Below are 10849 nucleotides of genomic sequence, written 5' to 3'. Positions count from 1 at the left end.
AGGAAGCAGAGTTGGGAGTTAATGGTCGCCCTACTGAATACTGTACGCGAGGCCAGCACGGGTCATAAGAGACTCTGTCTTAAAAGTAATAATAATAATAATAAACTTTAGCCGGCTTGAGTGGGGAAAAGAGAAAATGAATTGGCTGGCTATCAGTGACAAGACACGGGGGTAGCCGGCAGCCAGCAGGGTGGGGTCCGTGAGGTCCAGGCGTGCAAAAGCCATAGTCTAATTCCGAGTCTGGGGCCCTCTGCCCCGCAGTAAGCCCAGACACGCCCTCCTTGCTCCCCCTGCAGCAGGAACCATTGCCCAGCCTCTAGCAGAAGTGCTGGGAGCTGGAGGGGCCGTGTGGAATCTGTGTGAACACTCCATGTTGAGAACCGGGATGGCCAGTGGGCTTAGGCCAGAGACAGTGAGTCACCTGCACACCAGCAGTGAGCAAGGGATGCATGGCTGGCCACAAGAAGGCGGAGTGGTGCTCTGAGAAATGGGTTTGGGAACAGAGTGAGACAAAACGTGCCCCCTGTGTCCAGGAAGACAAACTTGCAAGGCACATTCAAGGTGGGTATGGTGCCACACATCTCTAACTCCAGCGCCTGGGAGATGAAGCAGGAGAATTGCTATGAGTTTGAGGCCAGTCTGGGACCCACAGCAAGTACCATGCAGCCAGTGCTATAAATGAGAACTTGTCTTTAAATTGAAGGGAGGCGGAGAGGGCTCGTGCACAGGTGCTGTGATTGTGACCAGTCCCAGGCAAGGCCAGCTGGACCCCTGCTGCAGAGGTGAACTGTGAGAAGCAGCGCCATCTACTGAGGGCTGGGCTCCTAGTCCCGTGGGTATGACCTTGTGTGCAAGCAGGATCCCAGTGAGATGACTCTGGATGAAAATGGCCCTGATTGTCGTGACGGCTGTCCTTATAAGGCATCGTTGAGGAGATGTGACAGACAGAAGGTAGGTAGGAGAGACTAAAATGAAACACCAGAAGTTGGGCGAGCCTGCTCCGCCCACCTGGACCTCCGACTACACAAGCGTGAGAGGAGGAACCTTCACTTTAAACCCTCACCCCAACCCAGGTCATTGCTAAACAAAACACCAAGGAGACACACACACATTCAGTTCTGCTGTCTTCGTGAGGGTTCCTACCGCTAAAAAACATCATAACCAAAAGCAGCTAAGGAAGAAAGGCTTTATTTCAGTTCTCGAGTCTCTGGTTCATGGGGCAATCGGGGCAGGAACTTAAGGTGGGAACTGGAGGCTGCATCGGCTCAGAGGCTATGGAAGGATGCTGCCTCCTGACTTGCTCCTCAAGACTTGCTGGGGGGGGGGGCTGGAGAGATGGCTCAGTGGTTAAGAGCACCGACTGCTCTTTCAAAGGTCCTGAGTTCAAATCCCAGCAACCACATGGTGGCTCACAACCATCCATAATGAGATCTGACGCCCTCTTCTGGTGCATCAGAAGACAGCTACAGACTTGCTCGGCCTGTTAGAGCATCTAGGACCACCTGCCCAGAAACAGCACCGCCCACCACAGTGGGCTGGGCCCTCCCCCCCTCCCACACCAATCACTAAGAAAATACCCCACAGGCTTGCCGATAGGTCGGTCTGGTTCCTGTATTTTCTCCCTTGAGATCCCCTCGTCCCAGATGGCTCTAGCTTGTATCAAGCTGACATGAAACTAGCCAGCACATTGAGCCTGGCTCTGATCAGATGATGTCAACCAGGCACCCCAACAAGCACCCCAGCATCCCAACATGGAACTCCTTCATCCACAGCCCTCACTCCACTCCTCATACCCGAGCCTCCCAACCTGGGGTTTTCTGAAAAAGCCACAGGGACATTTGAGGAAGTACCGGCCACAGAGGCTGGGAAAGTCCTCAGGGCCTCATGACTCCACTTCCCAGGTGACCCCAATCTAAAAAGGCATCCTCCTCCAAGCTCTCCAGAAGGTTCTTTAAAGGGGGGGAAAATGCCACGCTCCCTCCATGCCCTCCAGCCCAGCCCAGTCAGCACATAGATGGAGACACGGGAGTGGCACCGGGAGTCGAGCTGTCAGGAGCCACAAGTCTCCACATACAAAACCCAGCATTAAAATCCCCAGGGGCCACACCCTCTAACCACATGCGGTCAACTCCAGACGGTGGCACTCTCTGCCACCAAAACAGTGGCTAGTCTCGGTGGCCAGCAGAGAAGCCAGTTCCTAGCCACCTCTGACTAAGCCAGCTTCCATGGCTCATGCATGTGAGGCTCCAGTCTCACCCTGGCCCATGACGTGAACTTCAGGCTACTCTTTAAGGATGATCAGAGCCAGACTGTAGCGATGGCAGATCAGGGATTGCTCCCACCGGAACTTTCTTGTCTAGTTGACAACCAGCATATAGAAGCCATCCACTTGTACCAGAACTATACTTCCTACCCACTATGACCAGAATAAGAAGCACATGACATAATTGGTAGCACGGACAGAAGGAAGCATTCAGGTCTGGTGAGATGGCTCAGCGGTTAAGAGCACTGACTGCTATTCCAGGGGTCCTGAGTTCAAATCCCAGTCACCACATGGTAGCTCACAACCATCTGTAGTGGGATCTGACGCCCTCTTCTGGTGTGCCTGAAGACACCTACAGGATACTTACATATAATAAATAAATCTCTGGGCTGGAGCAAGCAGAGCAAGCAGGGCCGGAGTGAGCAGAGGTCCTGAGTTCAATTCCCAGCAACCACATGATGGCTCATAACCATCTGTACAGCTACAGTGTACTCATATGCATAAAATAAATAAAATCTTTTAAAAAATAAAATAAAGGGGGCAACTATCAGCCCCATAAAGCTACATTAAAGAAGGAGTAGGAGGAGGAGGAGGGAGAGGAGGGGGAGGAAAAGGAGGAAAAGGAGGAGGTGGAGGAGGAGGAATAGATAACTTTAAGTATACTGACATGAAAGAAAAGTTTACTGACATGGTAAAGATTACAATCTAAGCCCCATAGTCATGGTAACAGTCATTGATGGTGATTCAAAAAATTCAAGTGAATACGATGACAGAGATGGTGACAATGGTGATGATGGTAGTGGTGATTATGGTNGGAGGAGGAGGAGGAGGAGGAGGAGGAGGAGGAGGAGGAAGCATGGACATCTTACACAATGGAAGGACCAGCCGCCTAGCTTGTGCAGGGGGAAGACGGCTATGGTCATAGCCATACTCATGGTAACAGTCATTGATGGTGATTCAAAAAATTCAAGTGAATACGATGACAGAGATGGTGACAATGGTGATGATGGTAGTGGTGATTATGGTGGCAATGGTAGTGGTGATTATGGTGGCGATGGTAGTGGTGATTATGGTGATGATGGTAGTGGTAATTATGGTGGCATAAACCATGCTACGGCGGTGCTGATGGTAATGGCGTTGATGATTCTGTTAATGGTTGGTATTGATAACAATAGTGTTTGAAGTGATGGTGGCGGCGGCGGCGGCAGCAGCGGTGGCAGCAGCGGTAGCAGCGGTGGCGGCAGCGGCGGCAGCGGCGGCAGCGGCGGTGTTGGTGAGGCTAAAACTGAGAGTCCTCTCAGCATGGGATCCTCAGCGGGAGCTGTACCCCACACATTCTATCCCCTTATGTGCTTAGTGCCTTGAACATAGTAGGTGCTCAAAACTACGTTACCCAGGCATTGCTTTGTTCTTGGAGTTGTTGAAGCAGAGGAGCCCCACAGCAGCTGGCCCCGGGGCTAGCACCTCTGAAGCTTTTTACCTGTAAAGCTGAGCTTCCCTCCCATCCTGTGGGACAGCCTCGTTTGTCTTACTCATCAACGAGAGCACTCCTCCACACTGCGTGAAAAAGTGCTCCCAAGAAAATATGCTGTCAGTATCTACAGCTTTGTGAACACACACACGTAGACTGTTTATATCTAAAGCTTTGGGACATACCACACACGCACTGTACACACACGCATGTGCAAGTGCACACACGTGCAGGTGCATACACACTGGCTATTTTCTATAGCTCTGGGACACACACACACACACGCATGTGCAGGCGCATACACACTGGCTATTTTCTATAGCTCTGGGACACACACATACACACACACACGCATGCGTGAGCACACACACACGCATGCGTGAGCACACACACACGCACGTGCAGGCACATACACACTGGCTATTTTCTATAGCTCTGGGACACACATACACACACATGCATGTGCAGGCGCATACACACTGGCTAGTTTCTATAGCTCTGGGACACACACACACACACACATGCATGTGCAGGCACATACACACTGGCTATTTTCTATAGCTCTGGGACACACACATACACACACACACACAAACATGCATACACAAACACAGAGACTATTATCTATTGCTTTGGGATGCACACACACAGTTTATAGCTGTTTGTAGACATACATCATGCACTCTCACACACAGAAACACACACACATACACACATACACACATACACACTGGCTATATCAATAGCTTTGGGACCACACACACACACACACAATCTTTCTCTAAGTTCTCAGGCCCCTGCCACGCATGCCCAGAGGTCTCTAGAAAGTGAGGCCAGGAGCACACAGGCAGGCTGGGGAGCACACAGGCAGGCTGGGGAGCACACACGCACGCTGGGGAGCACACAGGCAGGCTGGAGAGCACACACGCACGCTGGGGAGCACACACGCAGGCTGGGGAGCACACACGCAGGCAGGCTGTTTAGCCACTGTGGAGAAAACACTTCCCTCTGGCCCTGCTGGCCGGCCTGTGAGGAGGGGTGAAGGCTTTGCTAAGCCTTCAGAGGGAGAATCCTCTCAGCTAGCTGGAGGGCAACTCCATGTCCTGCATGGACCTGAAGTGAGACCACACCTCAGCAATTCTGTGTTCAGAGCCAAAGGACATCAAGACAAGAAGTGAAGCCTCTGACCCAGGCCTCACTTTTCACCACAAGCCCCGAGTTGCCCATCCACACACTGGCCAACCTCCCTGAGTTTCCATTTCCTCGTTCCTCGGGGCAAGCAGAGAGAGGCGGAAACAGCTGGGACAGACAGCAGCTCGTGGTCAGAGGTATGCTGAAATGTCTAAAGTGGCTGGCGATGCTTGCCCACGGGGCCTGAGGATGAGCGTCTCACCCTCTCCTGGGCAGGGTTGTAGCACACTTAAGGAAATGACTGCAGGGAGGCCAGCAGTCCCCCCACCCCGTGTGTGGAATAGGTCAGTGGTCCTGCAGATGGAGACGCCTATGTCACTTCCTTGGGGTTGGCTCTGGGTCATCTGTGGAAGTAATTACTTCTCCTTAAAAACGACAGCAGTATCAAGGAGGATACACAATTCCCATAGATTGTCCAGATCAAGCAGAGGACTCAGATGTGGCCAGGGAGAACACACAGCAGGTAAGGCCTGGCCTGGGGACCGAAGCTTGTCCTCCAAGACCCACACGCTAGGAGAGGGCCGACTTTCATAAACTGTACTGGGACCTCCACACAGGTGCTGTGGTGTACATGTACTACCACAATTAAACAAATGTAATTTAAAACATCCTAAATTTATTTATTTATTTATTTGATTGTTTATTTATTTATTTATTTATTTACTTATAATAAAGGTCTGATAGCTCAGACCTTGGCATAGCATGATTTGTGAAGGCGAGGTACAGCCGGCAGGAGAGCCACTGAAGGCCCAGTTCTAGCACAAAGTCCTTGCGCCCCCTGCTGTTCACTCGGGATGTGACCACCGGTTTCCCACGTGTCGGCGACTTTTCCTGCAGCTGAGAAATTACCTAAAGAAGCAAGCTTAAGAAAGAGTTGATTTGGGCTCATAATTCGTGGCAGAGAAATCATCCTTGACCACAAGAGCAAGAGGCAGTTGGGCACACAGCATCTGAGGTCAGGAACAAATGGTGAATGCCGGCACTCAGCTCGCTGTCCTCACTTAACTCAGTCCAGGCCCCCAGCCTAGGGAATGGTGCCGCCCACATTTAAGATGAGGCTTCGCACTCAGTTAACCCTGTCCAGATGATCCCTCATGGGTGTGCTCGGAAGCTTTCTCCAGGATGGCTCTGCATAACGTAGAGTTACTTTACATAGATATAGAGCAGCTGGATTCTTAGAGGAGGGGCTGCTATTCTAGGTGGTGGCAACCTCTGCACCCCTTCCCTTTCAACCTGTTCAAAGGCTGGGGCTCCCCATTAGGTAGGGCGGTGATTCCCCAACCTTGCCTAATTTCCAGGAAAACCAACGGGCTTATTAATGTCAGTTTGCCCCATTGGACCCTGTTCAGCACCTCAGGGGTGGAGTGGCCACACCTATGTGCCCAGCCAGTTTCCCAGGGGAGTCCTAGGCGTGAGTGTGCAGTGACTCAGGTCACTGGGGGAACTTGACAGCCCACAGCACCCAGACTATCCACCTTTGAGCTCTGATCACTGGTTGCCAGATAACCCTACCGCCACCTGCAGCACCGTGACAGCAGTGTAAACTCCAGATGTCTTGAGAGTCCTGTGTCCCATTCCTAAGGAGGCTCTGGTGACCATCCCTTCTGTTCCACCAGGAACCACAGGAGTTCCAGGGCCTGCCGGGCATCCCCCCGTGTGAGCATGTTGCAGGTTTGCTGAGCCTGTTCTACCAGTATTGCCTCGGGACCCCATGGGTGTCAGCAAACCTCATGTAGCACTCAGAGCTGAGTGGTCACAAGGGTGGTCTGCACTGACGGTTAAATGACCACACTGTGGACTGTCAGTGCTGAAACTGGGAAAGCTTGGGGAAACCTCACTGCCTTGGATTTTCACCCTTTGTTCAAAATCCTCCATTTTGGGAAGCACAAGCAGCCAGTGACCAGTGGATTGCCACCATACCCAACGACTATCAGTCATTGGATTATTTTTCTTTTCTTTTCTTCCTTTTTTTTTTTTTTAATGTATGTGAATACACTATCACTCTCTTCAGACACACCAGAAGAGGGCATCAGGTCCCATTACAGATGGTTGTGAGCCACCATGTGGTTGCTGGGAACTGAACTCAGGACCTCTGGAAGAGCAATCAGTGCTCATAACCTCTGAGCCATCTCTCCAGTCCAACCATCGGATTCTTTTGGTTTGCTTTTTGTTTTGTTTTGTTTTGAGACAGGGTTTCTCTGTATAGCCCTGGCTGTCCTGGAACTCACTTTTAGACCAGGTTGGCCTCGAACTCAGAAATCCTCCTGCCTCTGCCTCCCGAGTGCCGGGACTAAAGGCGTGCGCCACCACACCCGGCTCCAACCATCGGATTCTTAAAGGAACACGCTCCTCCTCAAGGATGAATACCTGCTTTCTATACGCATGCCCAGGTCTCTCCTCGTTCATGCCTAGACCAACCTGGCACAGGCGGTTTCTGAAAGGAGTGGAACCCAGAACATCCCTCCCAAAGCCAGGTGCTGCCCACAGCCTGCACTAGCTCAGCGGGCAGCTGAGGGAGACCCTGAGGTATTTGGGTCTGGTTGCTTTCAGCGCTGACTTCATAGGGGAAGGGAAGCAAAAGAGCGAAAAGATGAAGTAATTTTGGAAGCCCCGTGGAGGTGGGCCCACCCATAGGGTTTGGATGTTTTCCCTTACTAGGCACTTATGAAGTATCTATGGTCCCAAGACCAACATGGGAGGCACATGTCTCAGTTGGCTCCCACATCGTTCAGTCTTGGCTCAGATTTCAGATGCTCCAACTCTACACGGATTGCTTAGGTCTCTGAGCGCCCTCTGCTGCCCAGAGCTGAGAATACAGTGCATGGAAACAGCTGTGGTGCGGTGCCAAACTCAGGAGACAGGGACCGTTGAGAGGTCGGAAGCAGAAGACAACCCTTTGAAAAGGCATCTTGAGGCCCTTTTCTCCGACAGAGCTGTGTGTCTCAGGAATGACAAAGGACGTAAGCGTGGACCGGTGAGGCGGCTCCTCAGGAAAGACTCCCATTGCCGAGCCTGATGGCCTGAGTTGGACCCCTGTGTAGGAGAGAACTGATACCCACAGGTTGCCTTCTGACCACTGCACACTCAACATAGCTCCCACACACCCACCCACACATACAAAGTACATACTAAACGAATAATGCTCTCAATGTAACAGGGTCTCTCTCGATGTAGTCCCGAAACTATGTAAACCAGGCTGCCCTCAAAAACCTGCCTGGGTACTGGGATTAAAAAGCAGGAACCATCACCCTGCTAAAGATGGTTTAGGGCTGGATGTGGTGGCGCACGCCTTTGATCCCAGAACTCAGGAGGCAGAGGCAAATGGATCTCTATGAGTTCAAGGCCAACCTGATCTACAAAAATGAGTCCAGAATAGCCAGGGCTGTTACACAGAGAAACCCTTGTCTCAGGAAACACAAACCAAAAACAAAAGATTTCTTTTTAAAATCCTGTGTTTATGGGGGGCATGATTCTGGTAGCACAAGTGCTGGCAGAGCCCAGAAGAGAGAATCATATCCCCCGGAGCTAGAGTTACAGGCAATTTGGAGTCATCTGACATGGGTGCTGGGGATCAGACTCAGGTCCTCTGGAAAAGCAGAACACGTTGCTAACCACTGATCCATTTCCCCAGCTCTGAAATCATTCTTCTTTAAAGACCAAGCACAAAGCCTGGAGCTGTGGCTCAGTAGCCCAATGTTTGCCTGTGTGTGTATGAGAGGCCCCAGGTTCAAGCCCTGTACTGCTCCAGAAGGGGTAGGGACATTTGCGATTGTTGAGGCCCTTCCCTTTGGAGAAGACATTATGCCATGGTGTGGGCCCCAGGACTCCTCCACCCCAGTCCTGGGGAAGCCTCACAGGAGGTCCAAGGTGACTCCCCAACCAGCTCAGGCCTAGTGGAGCGCGACTCCTGCCTGTGCTCAGCAGTGGCCTCTTCTCAGATGCCAGCGGCAGCAATGTAAGTGGTGCCCAGTCAGAAAGCAAAGAATATAAAAGTGCAAGGTGACCAGAGACATAGGTGCCGCACCTGGGTGCACAGGAATACTCAGAGAAGCGGCAGGTGCACAGCCAAACTGGCTGACAGATAAACAGCATTCGACACATGCGGACTAAGGCGTGGTGGTGCATGCTGGGATGCTAACACTTGGGGTGCTAATACCAGAGAGTTGCCATGAGTCTCAGGCAAGCATAAACTATCTTGGAAAAAAAAGACATTTCCCAGCATTCTGTAGGATGAGGGTGGAGTCCAGGTGGTACCTGGGGACGGGGCGGGGTGGGGTGGGGGGCTGGGGGGGGGGGGGTGGCTATGCGCCCAGAGTAGAGATCAGGTTTGGCTCTGATTTAGGTCCACAAGCAAACGGAAGTTCCATGTCTTTCAGTGGCTCTGACAGGAGCTGCAAACCTAGGGAGGGATGTGAGAATTCTCCATTGGTGAAGCTGTATTCCCAGGCAGAAGGTCCAAGCTCACCCGGGAGGAAAACCTGAGAGAACCTTCAGCCTGAAGTCTCAGAGGGAAGTGACACTTCAACCCTCTGACTTAAGTCCTCCAGTGAAAAGCACAACCACCACTGGGACTTGAATTTATGTAACAAAAAAATACAAAAGAAAAAGCAACCAAGTACACAAGTATCAAGTACACAAGTTTCAGTGAAAACCCATGATAGTCTCCTCCATAAACACTCATCCTACAATAAGGCTCCCAGTAAAAACCTGGAAGCCGGGCATGGTGGCACATGCCTTTGATACCAGGGAGGTGGAGGCAGGGGAGATCTCAGTGAGTTCAAGGCCAGCCTGGTCTACAGAGCTAGTTCCAGAACAGCCAGGACTACTACATAGAGAAACCCTGTAGCAAAAAAAAAAAAAAAAAAATTATATGTATGTCCCAACAACTAAGGACATTAATATGCTCCCAGAGAAAAAAGAAAAAGTGGATGTCAACCCAAACACTGTCAAAAAGAATGATTCATCAAAGGCTAGGATTGCTGAACCCCCAATTAAAACAATGTGGAATATGAAAATCTCAAAAGCCAAATAAAAACACATTTTTTTCTAGATCATCATGGAGAAACCACAGCAGGACCATGGCTCCGGCTCGGCTTGCTGTAGCCATGCAGAAAGCCCAGGCCCTGCTTGACTCCTTGGACCACCCTGTGTCACAGCTACGCTTCGCTAGGCCCCCCTCTTGCAGGAGCACCGTCCAAGCTCAAGAATCTGTTCCCTTCCAGACAGCGTCTCTGGTGCTTACATGGGACAAGGTAGTAGGCTGGGTCTCCCAAGTGCTCCTCAGACTGGCACTCAGGAAGCCACTGCTCTCCAGGCTGGAGCTCTGCTGCCAGCTTGTGGCAGAGGTTGGAACACGGGGCCTGAGGCCACGCTGAGCAACCATCCCTCTACCAGCCACATCCCAGCTGTCACTGTAATTTAGTTTTGTCAGGGTCTACATAGGCCTGGTTGGCCTAGAACTCAACTATGTCAGCAGGACTGTCCTCAAACTTACTATAATCACTCTGCCTCTGCCTTCTGAATGCTGGTGTGGAGACTGTCACCATGCCTGGACAGCTGTTACAGCCTGGCCTGCTCTGCACAGCCCAGCAGTTACCTCTATTCAGTGGTGACAATTTCAAGAGCTGGAAGGTCTCAGAAGTAACTCACGGCAATTTCTGTAGGCTACCATACAGGATTGTCAGGCTATCTGTACTGGCTGGTTTTGTGTGTCAACTTGACACAAGCTGGAGTTATAACAGAGAAAGGAGCTTCAGGTGAGGAAATGCCTCCATGAGATCCAGCTGTAAGGCATTTTCTCAATTAGTGATCAAGAGGGGAGGACCATTGTGGGTAGAGCCATCCCTGGGCTGGTAGTCCTGGGTTCTGTAAGAAAGCAGGCTGAGCAAGCCAGTAAGTAACATCCCTCCATGGCCTCTGCATCA

The sequence above is a fragment of the Mus pahari genome, chromosome 20 (genome assembly GCF_900095145.1).
Source record: "Mus pahari chromosome 20, PAHARI_EIJ_v1.1, whole genome shotgun sequence".
Lineage (NCBI taxonomy): Eukaryota > Metazoa > Chordata > Mammalia > Rodentia > Muridae > Mus > Mus pahari.
This window is presented reverse-complemented; position numbering follows the sequence as displayed.